Below are 17,539 nucleotides of genomic sequence, written 5' to 3' on the forward strand. Positions count from 1 at the left end.
CTCAAACTCAAATTGTCCTCAACATATTTCCCTCTGTTGTGGTGTCACACACGCAGAGAGACTTCATATGTGCTTGGTTTGCACAGAGGGGCGGATGTGAACGTGCAGCAGTGTGGAGCAGCTTAAAGCATGAAGTTTGGCACTTTTGCAGAAATATTTTTAAAAAGTTTAGCAGATTTGTGTATGGGTGGGAAACCAGAAAAGACTTTGTGGGATGTCTTTTAAGTGATGTATTCTTGTTTTCTAAGTTGTAAATTGTTTGAATGTTGGAGATTTGATGAAAGGTGTAATTTCTTTCAAGCCTTGGCTTCATAACCTGCATTAACAGACATTAGTGACTCCAGGATGTAAAATACCTGATGGATCAGTTTCTGTCTGTGCTCCCTAACTTTTACTTCTACATCTACTGTATGTGTTAAACAAAGAAGACAACAAACAGTGTCAAAGACACTTAAACACATCTTCATTACTCTTCAGCGCGTGCTGCATTTACTCTGCTCTTGTTTCATCATCAATCAGGGATCGAGAGCCTCTCTGTTTCTTGTATTCAGGGTGTTGCTTCTGTGTGACTCATTCAAACAAAGCTCAGCTGAGTGTGGATGCGAGGCCACAAAGTACAAGCAGAGACGACTTCAAACTGGGTTAAAACACAACCTCTTTGATTTGAGTCATCCGAGTCGAGGCATCCTGTTTGTCTTTCTCTGAACGTGCCTGCGAGTCCTGCTCATGGATTCAATTAGAGAGCGACGGGGGAGTCGCCAAATCCAGCGCACTTTTAACTTTATTCAAATGAACTCTTGACATTCGGAAGAGAGTGCCGCTGAACTCTGAGCGGAGTGCTGTCGACCCTCTCAGGGACATGGCAGCTGTTTGGAGGGGCCCAGTCCAGGGGGCCGTCTCACCGCTCTGGAGACTTTGTTGTGAAATAGAGCTGCATTTACACAAACCATCACAAACTCTCATTCTTTCTCTATTACTACTGTAATATCAGCACTCTGGGGAAACAAGCAGTTATTTCCTCTCTGAATGTTATTCTGTAATGCGTTGTGGTCTCCAAGGACTCTTTGGAGACTGTTTAAACTTTTTAGATAAGTCGGAAATGAGCTCAGAAAACATGATTTGAAACAGACACATTTTACTCTGCAGTCATACTGGTTGGAGGATTTAGACATTTGTAAGAAATTATGATGCATTTCAGCTTTTTCCTTCAGCAATTTGCATGCTAGTGACTGTTTTTTTTTAGGCTTTATACGGTCCCTCTGGCAGCCCTGTAGCTTTACATGATTCAAATCTTTAAAAAAATGTCCCACTTTTCTCACTCTGCTGTTTTAGAAAACCTTTGTTTCAGCCTCTGTCTGAAACACTTAGTTTTAGCTGCTGTCTTTTTAAGGCTCTCTAATCCACAAACCCCCTTCCTTCTGATTGGCCAGCTTTTATGAGGCCTGTTTGAGGCAGAGCTATTGTTGCTATCCATTTGTACTGGGAAGCCGCCCCCCCAAGGTCGGAATTTCCGACCTGTAAATCGGAGCACCCACACCACCCCCGAGTTCCCAGCCGGAAATTCTGAGTTCAGAGGTAAACAGTAATTAAGTTCCGGTTAGATTCTTTTTATTTTAGAATTTCTGACTAGTGTTTGTTGCAATAAATCAGCCGTATATATAGTATTATTCAATGTTTGTATACAGATGGCGTTGTTCCCACTCCCTACTTCCCAGTTCTTGCGCAAATGGAAGGCAGCATAAGTGCAGACCTTGGTGTTTGAGGCCCACTCCTCCAATGTGTCATGAACATAGACTGTAAAAAAATGGGCGTCATCTTGCTTGTCTCGAAGTGAGGTTGCCATAAAAAATGCTCTCCCTGGTGGCTGGCTGCAGTATAGGTCAAAAAATCCAGCTCTCCAGTCATTCCAGATGGGCTGTGGTCAAACTTTGAAAACTAATACACCTCGTAGAAATGTTTCTCACGTCCGATTGTTGTGGTGATTTGAAGATATAATTTGGCTGCCTTGTCTTCAAGTCCTCTTTTATCTACAAAGTTTCGTTTTTATTAGTTATACAAGGTTAAAACGAGGTCTTCCGTCACGTGTAACGATGACTGACAGCTGCTGTTCTTGTGTTTTTTTCTTGAAGATTGTAAAACATGTCAGGAGGTTGAGTCAAGAAGTGATTAGACTAAAAAAGTAAAATAAAAAAACTCTCCCAGAATCCCTCACGGTCTCTACTGCGCAGACTCTGGCTGCACAACTGCTACAATGGCTGCGCCTGTGATGGGGGTATTTTGGCTTCAAAACCATACAATGATAAATGGCGGGGCCACGCTGTCCACTCTATATACAGTCTATGGTCACGAATCACTGAGGAGATCCTTTTGATGTCATCATTTCAGCAAGTCTTGTGAAGCTCTCATGAAGATCCTGTAAAGATTTTTTTATTAGAACAGACTGTTTTGAGCAGTTCATAGACAGATTCTTGTATTTTAACATCATATGAATATGTAGTAGTTTGAAAATTTGGGACTACATCCAGCAGTGTAAGTTTGTATTCATGTTTAAAATATGGAAGAGCGTAATACCTCATCTTTACACAACAGCACAAATTATTACAAGTTAATGTTTCTAACTTATTAAAATGGTGAAAGTCAATTGCTCTGAAAGAAAATGACCCTGAGGATTGTAGTTGAACGGAAAAGTACCATAGTCTTCTCATGCTTTAGCTCTATGAGATAGAAGAAAGAGGCTTTTTAGAATTTTGTGCTTCCACATTTTCTCCATAAAATGCATAAAGAAAGATAAAGGAGCAATGAAAAACCATATGTTCCGATTTCTGGCTCCATCTTCAGGGGGAAAAATGTTTATGAGAATCTTCTCTGACGTCGTGAATCCCACAAACCGATTCCCTCATCACAGTTTTGTAATATTCACCTGGCGCTGCTTTTGTTCAGTGACTTCACTTTTTTGGCTGCAATTCATCCATGAAAACAACAAAAAATAAAATGTATGCTGACTTCCAGAGTTTGGGAAGGTTTGCATTAAAAGTTCAATGTGTGATAACAGCACACATGGTCAACATGTTGTTGAAATGTACCTATGAGGGCGTTTGCACTTTCGCTCATGTTCACATAAAAAAGTAAATGGAAAGTCATAAAAAGGGAGCCCAATGGGTAAATACACACACACACACACACACACACACACACACACACACTTTTGACAGAATGAACTCTGACTGATTCTCTGTCTAGAAGGAACACTTTCCGGAAGGCGTACATACATCATGTTTATTTACTGAGATACATTCACACATTTTTCCACTGGTTTGTTTACAAATGGAAAGACACTGCAAATACACACACATGTAAGTACACACATACATACACCCACGCCTATGCACAGTCGCTGAGTAAATTCATATGGTAATCCCATCTCTCTTCCTGCCAGGTTGAAGTGAAGCTTGGCCAGAGTTGCTTACACAGTTCTCATGGTTCAATCGTATTTATTTTTCTGTGGGGGGTTGACATTAGAAGGCCGTTAGAATAAAACAGAAATCTCCTCCAGCTTTGGCTGAACTCGAACAGCCCCTGTAGAGCTGGTATAATAATCGGACATTGGCAGTCAGTCATACAGGTTCAAACTCAGAATACTCCAGTCTTTAAAAACAAACCGGCCTTTAAATTTTGGATCACATTTTTATTAAAGAATAAAATACAGGTGTAAATTTAGTCCTGGGCACAAGCACAGAATATCAGTGGGAGAGGTTGTGTAACATTTGGCACCCGTTATTTGGCTAAAATCAACAGTTTGGTTTCGTGTATAAACCGTGAAACAGAGTTTTTGATTCTCTAACATCACAGCTGAATGATGGGGGTTCATCCTGATTTGATGGCACGGGTTTACGTCTATGGGTTTAGCCAAAAAAGTGTACTTAAAAACCGAATGGGGGGGGGGGGGGGGGGGGGGGTAATATATGTTTCTGAAAATACCTGGCCATGTGAGTACAAGGCCTGAGCAACCCATAAGTTATACGACCTTTCGTGGATTATCAGTCACCACACTGCAAGGACTGAAAGTGTGTATGTCTTAATTTTGGTCAAATAATGTCTTATTACACTTAACATGAGCCACAGTCACTTGACAAGTATAAACAAAAACTACCAGATTGCTTGTAAAGAGTAAAAAAATGTTGACATGGGTTGAGAAAAATTCAGTTGCCAAGTTTCATGAATTCACAATGTTAATACAGGAAAGCAAAGGTTGCTGGTTAGTAAGCTACATTAGCAGTACAGTCCAAGACACTGGAGTTTTCTAGCTGAGAAAGGTGTTTTTGAAGTAGAGATACATCATTAGAAATATATTATCAAAATAAATCATCAATCTTAATTGAAGCCTTAAGCATTCATCCACTCATGGTTATTCTTGAGAATCAAATAATAAGGCTACTGGATTATATAGAGTTTCGGAAGATGTTTGGCCCCTCACTCAATAAGTTTTATTAGTTCCAAATTGCTGTTATATATGGAAGCAGGTAAATATGCGACTGGGAAAGAGACATCAATGAATGGGAGGAGTTGCAAGTCCAAGAGTGGGTCGTTGAAACCCATCAGTGAGTGATAAACCACCTCTTAACCTCCGAAGGATCGTTACCATGGTGAGTTTGGAGACCCAAACTCGGCACAGTCCAGTTGTCTTATTTTTTCGTCTTCAGAATCTAATTGAGGTTTCTTTTGTTCACAATGGCTACATTTGCATGCAGTCAATATTCCAGATGAGGTCAATATTTCGGTTTCTGAAACATTAGTAATAATCTGTTTACATGCGTAAGCAAACAGGATTTTTACTTAAAACATGGTATCCTGATCAAAACAGCAACGCACGGAGAACATCATGACGCAATGTGTGTCATTTCCACTTTTTCTTACTGTATAAATAGCAACAACAGCAGCACAGCAGACTTCCTGTACTCGAAAGACCAAAATTTCTTGCGAACAGAACATGCGCAGAACACAAATTAATATTCCTTTCAATGGAGATATCCCAATAAGTGGGTGGGATGGGTGTATACATGACCAAATATTCATGTTTGAAAAACTGGAATATGAGCATATTCCAGTTTTTAAAAAGGGTTGTTGGTGTTTACATGGTCATGCGCAACTGGGTTGTTGCTAATATTCTGAATATGGAAGGGTTACTGACTGCATGTCGGCAATGATGTTGTGATAAAATGACAACAAACAAGCCTCAAAAGTATACAAGTGTACATCACACCAATAGAAGGAATCTATGGCTGTGTCCCAAATTGCAAATCACACTTATAGTATTAAGAATAAAGTGCACTTTAATTGGGGACAACTCTAACCAGTGACATTTCGTGCACTGTTCAAGTGTACTTACAGAAGTACGTGTTTTGAAACACAGCCATAGCAAATTGTCAGGACTCTGGATTTAGGGCACGACAGCATGTTCGCTATAAATCAAGCCTCATGGAGGGCAGACTCTCAGTTGGGCTCCATAAGACTTCCCCTGGATTTGCATTTTGGCTCTCACATAGTCAGTTCCAGTCATGAAATAACAGAGCCATGATTGCTCCATGTAAAAGGTCTCTTGGGATTCCCACTGATGTCTGAATTGGGGTCTTACTCCCTCTGCTGCCCCATCTCCTGTTCCCACACATGTGGGTTCAGAGAGGCCGGACTCAGGAGGTTTGCGGCCGGTGAGGAACCCAGAGTGCACTAATGTATTTCCTGCACTTGTTATGGTTTCTTACAGAAAGGCCCAGAAAATTCCTGGAGCCGAGGACGGTGTTGGGCCGTCTGTGCCTGGACCCAGCTGTGTCAGCACAGCCGGGCCTCGGTTCAGACACATGGGTCTCTGGTATGGAGCATTCCCCGGCTTCACAACCACCTTCAGCTGTAGTCCTAATGACAGCTCACCCACCACCTCATCCATCCCGGTTAGCATGGGATCAAACATGGTTACGCTGATGTTACTATCCAGCTTTTGTCAGAGCCTGACATGTGTAATGTATGCTGTCATGTGAAACTTTGCGGCGTGTTATTCCGAATGTCTGATGAGGCTTTTTATGCACTTTGCTGTGGTTTCTTGGCCTTTTATACAGTGTTGCGTTGTGGTTTCTCAAAGTTCTTTCCAACAATGGCTTTGTAGGGTTTGATCATGTATTACTTTTGCAAAGTGTAGAATGTGTTCTTCACATTCTGCAAAACCGCTGTCAAAAACTTTCCATTGGCCTCGGGACTTCACAGCCAGCGGGCTTTCATGACTTTATTATTCCGCGTGGGAGATATTAGTCTTTGCAATTGGTTTCCTTCTCTCTACAATTTCTTTTCTCTTTCATGGGATTCTCAAAGTCTTTCAGCTCAAGATTATTTCTACATCCTGAAGTTACTTCTCACAATCACTAAACTTAATAACCAACACTTAATACTGAGAACAGGCCAAATGACCAGGATGACAGCAGTGAGATAAACCTGAAGTAAATGGTCATAGACGCCTCTTTCAACTGATTTATGCCATCTTTCAGCACCTCGTTGTTATTTAACTGCACAAGTTTACAGTTTCATTATCCAGAAATGAAATACAGTACCCAAAGCAATCAAATGAAAATGGCATGTAGCTAATGTATACAGCTTAGCTTAGCCAAAGAGTTACAACAGTCACCTTGGGAGTTGCTCAAGACCATAGATAGTATAATATATAGATGTAGACTCTGTGACATCACTCATTTGTTTCTGAAGCAGAGTTTTACAGCCTGTCAACGGTATCTTCCATCTTGGAAATGTTCTAGTATGAAGTAAAGAGGTGAAGTTATAGCAGGTGTTTAGCTACTTCGTTAACAGCTACTGTGTATCCGTCAGTCCATATAATAGTAAGTTTAACAACTTCTGTAGAGGCCATTTCAAGTTGATTTTAACACAGCAAATTAACTATAGTTTTTAGTTCATATGATTTATTCTAGGGCTTAAATTCATGTTAATATATCGACTTTAAAATAATTAAGTAGGTAGTTGATGTTAATTCATAGATTTATTTAGATCTATTTCAAAGTGCTTGATTATGGGTGGTGTTTTTGTTTATTTGGGCAGTCAGTGCAGGTGTGGGGGTCAGTCCTTTGCTACATACAAGTTGAGTGGAGCTTAAGCCAAAAGTGTGATGGAAAAAAGGTTTTTGGATTTTTGTGAAGTTGGACTAAAAAGATTCCTAAGGAAACAAACGATAAATAGTGGAACTTGCACCTGACAAATAAATGGACCATCAAATGCAGATCTATGAGTAATAGATTTATTTTTTGGTAAGTAAAGCGGACACAAGTACAGACAGTAGTTAAGGCTCCTCTTAATCAGGTGGCTTTTTGAATACTCTTGAAGGATCTGCCACTACAACTTCAAAAATAAAGTTATAAAAAAAATCCAACCCCCCAAAAATGTGTACTGATAGAGAAATGATTCAGACCTCAAATGGTTTTACAACCAGGTAGAAAATGTGTCTATTTTTGTTCGATCTTGTTTTTTTGTTACTTTTTTGGAATGGGTGGTTCCAGTGCTGTTGCAGAAAGTCTCAAGTGGACTGTACTTTTTAACACTTCTGTGTTTGTCTCATATTTTAAATCGAAAAGTTGCTGCTTATTTGAGACCAAAGACTAAATGTACTGAACCTAGTCTTCATGATGTCACTCATCTGCTCCTGATACAGAGTTGTGACGCCTATTGTTGGCTGTGACCATATCAGAAAAGCTGAACTTAACCACATTTCTAGTTTGGATGAAAAGAGGCCTCTTGCCTCTCTGTAGACAGTTACAGGGTGCCCACCTGTCAGTCAAATCATCTGTGACTTTCAATGGAAAAAAAAAAAAAAACGTTTAAGACAGAGTTTAAAGATACACTCATGTATAGTGTGTCGGTATCAAGATTTGCTGTCTACACCTGAAATGTTTTTTGAACCAGGCTGTAATGTGTACATTTTTTAATTGTTGTGTTTGTGGTTTCTGGTGTTTTTGCAACAAGACTCATGTAGAATCTCAAAGAACCACAGGTTTTAGCACTTCTTTTCAGGCTTCATATTTTTAGACTGGGGTTCTCTGCTTGGTTGAGACCAAAATTGAGCTATTGGACTTCAGTGGGCCCCAGGTGTCAGACTTACAATTCACCGTTAACACTTAAAAGTTGAAAATACTTGAGTCCTGTTAGCAGCTAGGTTTCTGTGAGGCTTTGAAACTGAACTTCGCAGTGAAGGCAGACACACAGCGGGTGAAACACCTGCTACAGAGAGCAGACAGAGATGGGAAAACACTTACTGAAGTCACCTGCTACAGTTGGACAGACTTACAATAAAACACAGGGTTAGCGTTTGACTTTTAAGGGCTTGTCTGGTAAGAATTAGGAAGTAAGACTCGCCGTCAGGGTGAGAAAACGCTCTTTTTGTCCTCTTTTGTTACCATCTGGTGTCATGTGCAGGAGATAGTGAATTAGGATTTTGCTTTGAGGTTTTTTTGAAGTTTTTTAGCCTGTGAACAGATTTTTACTGTCCCAGTTCTTAAAAAGCTGGAGGGAACATCAAAGCAAGTTTGTGAATGATTAAAACGTCAAAGCGGTGACAGGAGGAGAAAGAAGTGAGCATGTTTTTGTGGGCAAGAGGAACAAAGTGTGGAGAGACACTAGAAATTACAACCAAGAAACAATGTTGTGAACAAAATTTCAAAGTCAAACGTCAGCCAGTGGCTTACAACTGAACATTTCAGTTTCTCATGTCAGGCTTGTGTCTTGTTACTGCCGTACAGGGAGAGAAAAGTTCATGTAAATAACTCCAGGCAGGCTGTTAAAGCCTTAATGGTGTAAACACAAAGATGATGTACAGTCCAGGGATGAGGGATTTCCTCTTATCTGGGTTTAGGAGACTGCCACACTCCCAGACAGAAGGGGGGAGAGATAACGCCAATATGCTGAATGAGCTTGAAGAGCAGGGTGTTTTTTTATTTCATGAGGAGGGGAGTGAAAAGAAAGTAGGAGAAGGTGGAGGAGAAGCAGCCGGTGGTAGGACGAGAGTAGGAAGTGGAGTGATGGATATGGAGAGGCATTAGGCGAGCTCTTTGTAAGGAGATAACACGTGTGATGGCGGGAGATTAAAAAAAGGAGGAAACTGACGAGATCCAGCTGGTACTGTCAATGTGAAGTACAGACCACTAGCCTTTATGACATAAGCTTACAAACTCACATATTGAGTCAAAGAATGATCAGTTTGGTGCTGCAGCGTATCAGACTCTGCTCTCAGATATTTAGACATCGTCTTATCGCTGCGATAATTCAGTCCTGTTAACTTGGAATTTGACAGAGCTGTCTGAAGGTGAAGAAAGGCAGCCAAACACAGAAATGGAAGAAGATCACAGAGGGATTAATGAATGGATCTTTTTTATTTTTGCTGTGTGCTTCTACTCTTTTCTTTGATTATGATTCGAGCTTCTGATATTTTAAGTTTCTTGCACTTTAAGACCAAAATAAGTGTTTTTAATTCCTCTTGTATGGTTTGTCAATTTTATCCCAGTATTTGTCAGTTTCTTTAAACTTAGGGCCCATTTACATGATAACTTTTCAACCAAAAACGTTAAAATGCAATGAAGGACTGAAAATCCTGTAGTGAGCATGCCAGGCCTGTGTTGGCGCTATAACTGTCTTGTCCAGAAGCCGCTTTTGGTAGATCTCCACTGAAGTAGAGTTGAGCCGATTATCTGGTGTATTGGGGAATACTAAGTTAAAAAGTGGAGCAACAGATGCTCATTTTGTATAAAGACAGTCAGCAGATTCGGGAGATTAAGTAGCACAAGCACAACATGGTAGTCTGCAATGATCGTAACAACGGTACTGTTGTCCTGTTGGATGTGCAAAGTGGAGTGTGACATCAGCGTTTCCACTGAAAACGCCGGCTTACTGTTCACACGGCAACGGTTTCCGCAGTGTTTCAGAAAAATTCCACTCTGGAGGCCGTTTTCAAAAGTTTGCGTTTTAGGTCGGCTGAAACTTCATTTCCATGTAAACGTGAGGCTAAAACGCAACAATACTTTTGTGTTTTATCCTAAAACCGTTGTGTCAACAGACCTTTAAAGATGGGGTATTACGCTTCAACATATTATAACAATGCTGGTTGTTCTTACTAAACGTGCATTTTTCCAAACCTTTTCATATTCGAAATCCCCAATAATGTATGTTAACTTCTCAAAACGGCCCATTCCAAAAATACCACAAGATCCTCATGAGATCTTAACGAGGATTTCCTGACATATTCATTACATGTTTTCGAGATGAGCACCTCAAACACCAAGATCTGCCCTTAAAGTGATACTCTGGGATGGAACAAGTTGGGTCCTATCACAAGGTTTAGGGCAGAAATTACCCCTACAGCAGTGATTTTGTGCAGCAGAAGCCCAGAGCGCTCGTACCAAACACCCCCTCCCTGCTCCTCTGCTGGTTTCCTCTGCACTCAGACGGGGCCATATTTTACTTGACCCAAAACACAAATAAACGGACTCCCACCGAAGAAATCTGATATCGGTCTGCATTCACGCTTTATTCAAAGTGAATGGCAGGTCGTCCTCGCTCTCATAATCACTCATTTTTATGTTGTTTTTGCATAGTTCGTCCTGGCAGACTACTTGTGTTTGTTTATATCTAGCACGCTGCGCGCGTGGACTGATACACTAAGCGGCGAGCGCCTTGTAGCCAGCTGTAGTTCTGCAGCGGAGGTAGCGCCGTTTTGTGACAGGATGAGAACTAGAGCCTTATTTAGCGGTGTTTTTGTGTGAAAGTAACGCGCTGAAAATTCTCTAAATAAAGCGTGAATGCAGACCGATATCGGATTTTTTCGGTGGGAGTCCGTTTATTTGTGTTTTTGGCCAAGTAAATATGGCCCCATCTGAGTGCAGAGGAAACCGGCAGACGAGCAGGGAGGGGGTGTTTGGTGCGTGCGCTCTGGGCTTCTGCTGCACAAAAACACTGCTGTAGGGGTAATTTTTGCCCTAAACCTTGTGATAGGACCCAACTTGTTCCACCCCGGAGTATCACTTTAATCTTCCCCTGACAGGCTAAAAAAAAGGTGGCCAATCAGAGAGAAGGGGGTTAACGGAGCAGTGAGCCTTAAAGGGACAGCAGCTAAGAGGCTGAGCTCAGGGTCTCAAGAGAAAAAGGGGAATTTTCTGAGCAGTCACTCATGTGAAACCTCTATGAGGGCACCAATAGGACAGTATAAAACCTTAACGAACACAGTACCCCCTCTTTAAGGCTTTAATATGTACCAACAATGACTTTCTTGCAGCTTTCAACCCCCTCTTTCTTCCCCTCTCTCTGTTATACCTTCATTAGATTGAGTAAATCAGCAGCAACGTGACTCCAGGCGATAGATGCAAAGAGCAGGCGTCATTTGGTGATGTTTTCACCAGAACAACACATGTGCTGGTAGTTAGCTGCCATTTTCAATCTCACCAGTGATCATCTGAGTGTCGCTGACTTTCTGACTCACCTTAGAGAGTGAGAGAAAGCAGTAAAGCCCATCACAACCCCCCCCTTTCGCTCTCTCACACACCATAATAGCTGTGGTGTCCTTGATGTGACCCACATTGCAGATGTCAGGGGAGGGTCTCTGGAGTTCAGTGTGGCCTCTCTTTAAGTGCCTCTGAGGGGGAGATTAAACAGAGGATCTGAGTCATTGATTCAGAAATTAAATTAAAGAATAGCTGAGCGTGGAGACACCGGCACTCCAAGACACCTGTGGTCCTTAAACACTTCCTGTGGGAAACACTTTGCAGCTCTTTGTTCTGCAGCGAACTTACTTGTGCTTTCAATCTTACATTTGTAACCCCTGCTGTGTGTGTGTGCCTTACAATGAGTAATACAAACTGAAAACTTGTATTTATGTGAGTCACTGAAAGCTCTCCAACACCTCCGGCAGCAGAACACACAGGCACACTTTTACAGTGAATGTGGGGATTCTATTTTTTCCTCTTTTAGCATATGTAATAAAACTTCCACAACCTGTTTTTTTCTTACAGTCTAACATGTTAATGAAAGGAGGAAAAAATGAACGTGACGCTTGCCAAGATCAACCTTCTGCTTCCTGGTTTGCAGAAGGGAGTTGAAGCGTAGAGGCACAGAGTTGGGCTCCAAAACTCTGTCAGATTCATAATGACTATCACATTTTCCATGTGTGGCTAAAACTACTGACAGCAAACATTTTATGGCTCTTTCCCCGGCTCTGCATGCAGATGGTTATACATTAAGAAAGTAATAGGTCATGGTACTTTTCTTTTATTCTCCCAAAGATAATTCTTCTGATTGGATACTGGTGTTACGATTTCACTCAAAATAAATCTACATATGCAGAGTTTGTGCTGCTGCAGTTCACATCAACAGAAGTCTTAATGGTTTTCAGCTGTGGAGGTATTTTCATATCCATAATTACCACAATATACAACGGTTTTTCTCCTTTTTTGGGCAGGCTCACTCAAATTTCTGGCCTCAATAATAGTTTTATCAGCATACTCTTAAAAACTTGGGTTGCTCCTGTTGTTGAATATAAGATTAAAGAGGGGTTATAATGCTGTTATAGACTTTAAACATGGATGTGATGTAACAATACTGGATGTTCAAACTTAACTTGTGCAGATTTTCTAGCTGCTATATATTCATATTTTGTAGAGATACCTTAAACTGTCTGTTAACTGCTCAAAACAATCTGTTCTAAAAATAGCAGGAAATGGGGAAATGAAATAATTAGATAATCACAGAGACATCTCCTGACTAGTTCATGACAGGTTAAAGAGTTTTGGGCCTCAAACACCAAGGTCTGCCCATGGGTCTGCCTCCAACAGGCCTCCAGAGGGCTAGCCAATCAGAGAGAAGGGGGTTTGTGGTCAGCTGTTGATGTTTTGGTTGTATCGGAACGTTTCTTGGCGGAGAGTAGACATGGCTACCTCAGCCAATCACAGTGTGCCCAGTGCGCAAGTGGCTTTGCGTGTTGATGATAGCAAATGGAAGAAGCTAATTAGAGTAGCTACGATGGTGGATGTAGCATGGAGGAAGAAAAACACAACCAGCTTTTTATCCTAAATGAGGGTGAAGTTTGGTTAGATTTTCACTCCCCTTCAGGGAATTGGAGAGCAGCTTGGTACAAAGAGCGATGCTAGTTGGCTTTCTGCTAACCAGGTATGTGTCAAATACCTGTGGTTAGCTTATGCTAACATGCCAAGTCAGGTGCACGGCCCTCGAGCCTCTCCCATGTAGAAACACAATCCATCAGGTGGTTGTTGGGCTAGTGAGTGTGTTCACATTGCTTCCGTCGGAGGCAGTGGGTGTGGGCTGCCGCTGGCACTGAGCCAAGGAGGAGGAGCCCAGTTTGATTGTCGTGTTTATTAACAAGTAAAGAAAATTCCTGCAGACCTTGCCTTTAACTGTTGTTCTGCTCAAATATTTGGTAGAGCACAGTCTGAGTCACTATATCTCGCTGCCATATGTTGAAATAAATTGAAACTGATTGGGTTGTCTCTGCAGCTTGAAAATATATGTTTTTTCTTATTTGAGTGCTCCAACAAGACAAATACAAACTTGGGGTGAACATTAGAGGATTAAAGTGTTAAAGGGAGATAAAGTTCCTAGAACTTCAGGTCGAAAGGCACCTAAGTGAAAGATGTATTGTATCAATAGAAGAATCAAAACTTTGTTAGAACGGAAACACTCTTGAGGGTCTACTCTCATTGATTTTTTTGTGTATGTCATAGAAACACATTTCCTAAGGTTTCTGCTTTTTTATTTATTTTATTTTTTTACCTACTAGGACTGGGACGATATGCTATTCTCACAATTCGATTCTATTACGATTCTTGGGGTGTCAATTTGATCTAAATTGCAATTCTTTGATATTTACGTTTTTTTTTCAGATTATTAGTTTGCTTTTTAACGCCAGACCATGCGAAAAAGTGAAATGACGATGATAATGTCTACAGACTATATCAGGAGCCATATTTTCCCATTAAAAGCACATCACATGAGTCAGAGAGAAACATTTCGCCCTCTGCTGGACAAAAGTGGTAACTTTTTCTAATACAGTTTAAAAACAAAGACTGGAATAAAAATTTTGAGGTTTGATTTTTCTCCTACCCCTATTACCTTAGGTACATTTTACTCTCAGCATAGCACACATTGCAGAAAAAGCTGCTGAAGGCAAATCTGAAATGGTTTCACTGTAACCAGATCGTGCAGTTTGTAGTAATGAAATGATCACTTTGCTCCCTGATGACGTTAGCACAGCACAGATTCGATTCTTCCTCCCTTCAGAGAGTTTTCCCACCCAGCCTTTTTCTCTAAATTAGCCAACACAAACAGTGGAGTCTTTTAATGCGATTGTCTGGTGTTGATTACTGCTTCCAGCGAGTGCTATCGCCTCTGTTTAATTTTCTACCCAGATGTCAAACAGCTCCTCCTTCGTCTTCACGCTCTATCTTGACTGCTCAGAGAAAGATGAGCGTGTCACTCTGGCGTCTGGAGAGTCTGTCTGAACTGATTCTGGCAGAAGAGCTTCCTCCTCTTCCTGACCAGCGGTGAGAGGAGGATGGCTCGATGTCATTCTAACTGACAGACCACACCTCTCCCCTCTACATCTGACCGCAGACGTGGAAGGCCACCCAGAAGGGACTCCAACACCCATGATTGTTGCATAACAGAAGGCATTTCCATTGTTACCCACCTCAGAGACCAACACGTTAGTTTCAAGACCTGTTTCTTTTTGTGGTTCATTTTGCTCACTTTGGAGGAATAGAGTGTACACGTGGTTTTCTTTCATTTTTTTGTATGAATAATGTGAAAGAGAAATCCATCTGCGTGGTCATAATTTCTGTAGTTTTGTTCTCAGTGTCCTGCTTTAACAGTTGTACATATTCAACCCATTGTCTTTTAATTTTAAATGATTCTCTTCTTGTTTTGTAAAAAAAACAGGCTCAAAGTTATTGAAAAATCTTGATTTTGTCTTCCCAATGTGCAGAAATTTTCACCTCCTTTGCAACGTAACCAACCCCAAACTATTCACCGACCTATGAGCACACAAACCGCAGTCGTATTCACGTTTTACAACCCTCCATGGTCTCTCCCAGCTGCTGTTAAATGATAGAGCTTCCCATTACAAGCAAACCTTAAATCACAATGTGGCTCGCTCCACAGTGACCATAATGTTATACCGACATTACCCCGACATGACACCAGTGCAGGCTTCCCAAAAGTCAGTCAGGAAATGTTCGCCTTAAGTACAAAAGCACAGCACGTACAGAACAGTCCTCCGTCTACATGTCAGTGTTAGCGATAGATGTGGCTAACGTGGTGATGAGTTTGGCCGAAGTTGGTGTGGACTCCAAAAACCCCGTCCAACAACTTTCCACAGGCTTTTCCTTAAAGTTTTCTTGAAATCTGCAGAGCTCCTCTTTAAGGTCTTGCTGGTTTTATCTGGCAGCACCTCAGCAGAGCATGAACTGTAGTTCAGTGTGTTTACATGTCAGTGTTTGAGCAGAACATGATCCGTTACAGCAACCCGGGCTTGACATTCAACCAGATTACAACTGAATTCTAGCTCATTTAAAATAAGACAACTGAAAACTTATGACTGATTAGCTAATATAACTGCAGTTCACGTCAATGAAAGTCTTTTAATAGCTTTCAGCTGTGTGGTGGATTTTTTATATCCATAATTATCACAATATAGTTGATTTCTCCTTTTTTGGGCAGGCATACTCTAATTGGGGACCTGGATAGTAGCATACAGTAAATACTTGGGATTCTCTTGTTGATGAATATAAGATTAAAGAGGGAGTATTATGCTTTCCCATATTTTAAACAGAGAGTAACAATATTAGATTATCTAGACTAAATGCTTAAAACTGCTCAAAATGGGCAGTAAAAAAAAAATTGCACAAGATTTTCATGACATCAATGTCATCACAAAGAGATAACCAAACTGGTTCATGACACTTTAGAGCAGGTATGCCTCAAACATCCGGGTCTGCACAAAGGTCTGCCTTAAACAGGCCTTCAGAGAGTTAGCCAATCAGAGACAAGGGGGTTTGTAGAGTTATGGCCTTAAAGAAACAACAGCAAAAAAAAACATGCTATATTCAGGCTAAAAAAGGGTTTTCTTAAAGGGCCTGTGAGGAGTTTCTAAGTAATCTTCTATATGCCTGATTGTAATCTGCACTTTAAAATGAGATTACCAGCCCCAATATAAGTTATTTCCAAATGCTACTTCTTATATTCCCAGTCAAGTCAGGACCAGATTAATTTACAGCACGTCAAAAACTCCATGAAAAAGTTTAGTAGTGAGAAAAGAGATCTGTGTTTTTCTCTGCTGAAAACGATTTCCTGGATTAGTTTTGTAGTGATGGTGGACACTGAGGCCTAACTGTCAGATATAAAAAGGACAGAAGAGCTGAAGAAAACTAAATGGGAGAGTGATAAAGCACGAGCTAAAGGCTAAATCACAGGCTAATTTGTTTGTGATAATGTCCATTCCAACCCACAGTCAGCAGTTATCCTGCAGTGATCTGTTCAAACTTGAGAGTCTAGAGTCTACCAAAGGTATAGTGTAGTATATACTGCTTGTTGATTATGAACAATCCACATTTACAGTAGATTACCAACTTAAAAAAAATGTTAACTACATACTGTAAGTGTTAATGCTGAGTCTTTATTGGTGGACTACAGCTTGTTTTGTTTTGTCTTTGCCTCTAGTGGCAGACTATATGTTTCACATTGGTTTCTGTCTGCGACTATTCTGGTTTTTACACTTTTTTTCTCAACTGAAACACAATCAAACAGAAAGAAGTTGATTCTAATGCCTCAGACTACATCTTGTGGTTTATTATCTCAGCTGCCCATCAGAGGGGAAAGTCACATTATTGATGTTATATCTGTTTTTCTACGAGTGGGACATTTGGCTGTTTGTTTTTCTTTGAAGTACATGCCAGGGCTACGGCGGCTCTTTGGGTCTTTGTAGTGGTTCACAGATCTAGACTGGCACCTGAAACAACCAGCAGGAGACCTTAACAAGGAGCACAGACATCAGTCAGATGAGGTTAAGTAGACGGTGAGTTAAACTGTTGCAGCCAAAGGTTTATCCTGAAGGAACGTTCTGGAAAGAAATGTGTGATTTTTAGTTTTTTGTATTTCTCATTCGTGATCGAGATGTTGTACGTGTTAAGAACTTTGTGATCTTTGTCTTCAGTTGAATGGCAGATGATTGAAGACAACCAGCCTTTGAACTTGTTTTTCATTGGATAAGGTTTTTATTTTTGTTTTTCCTTTCTCTACCTTTCCCGCATTCCCACTTTGAACTCTCTTCTTCTTTTCTGCTGATGGTTTTCGATTTCTTTCAAAGCTGAGCGTAGGCAGGCTATCAAATTCTGGATGCTAATGTGTAGTCATTAGCCAGTGGGCCACACACACACACACACACACACACACACACACACACACACACACACACACACACACACACACACACACACAC

General features: G+C 40.9%; 1 protein-coding gene across 2 annotated transcripts in view; it reads left to right on the forward strand.

Annotated features, from left to right (window-relative positions):
* The window catches only part of LOC141807456 (collectin-12-like), a 41,316-nt gene that overhangs the window by 1,714 nt on the left and 22,063 nt on the right, over positions 1-17,539 (forward strand). The gene's annotated exons all lie outside the window — the stretch shown is intronic.

The sequence above is a fragment of the Halichoeres trimaculatus genome, unplaced genomic scaffold (assembly GCF_033239565.1).
Source record: "Halichoeres trimaculatus isolate MK-OKI-2021-1 unplaced genomic scaffold, fHalTri1.1 fHalTri1_scaffold_18, whole genome shotgun sequence".
NCBI classification, from domain to species: Eukaryota; Metazoa; Chordata; class Actinopteri; order Labriformes; family Labridae; genus Halichoeres; species Halichoeres trimaculatus.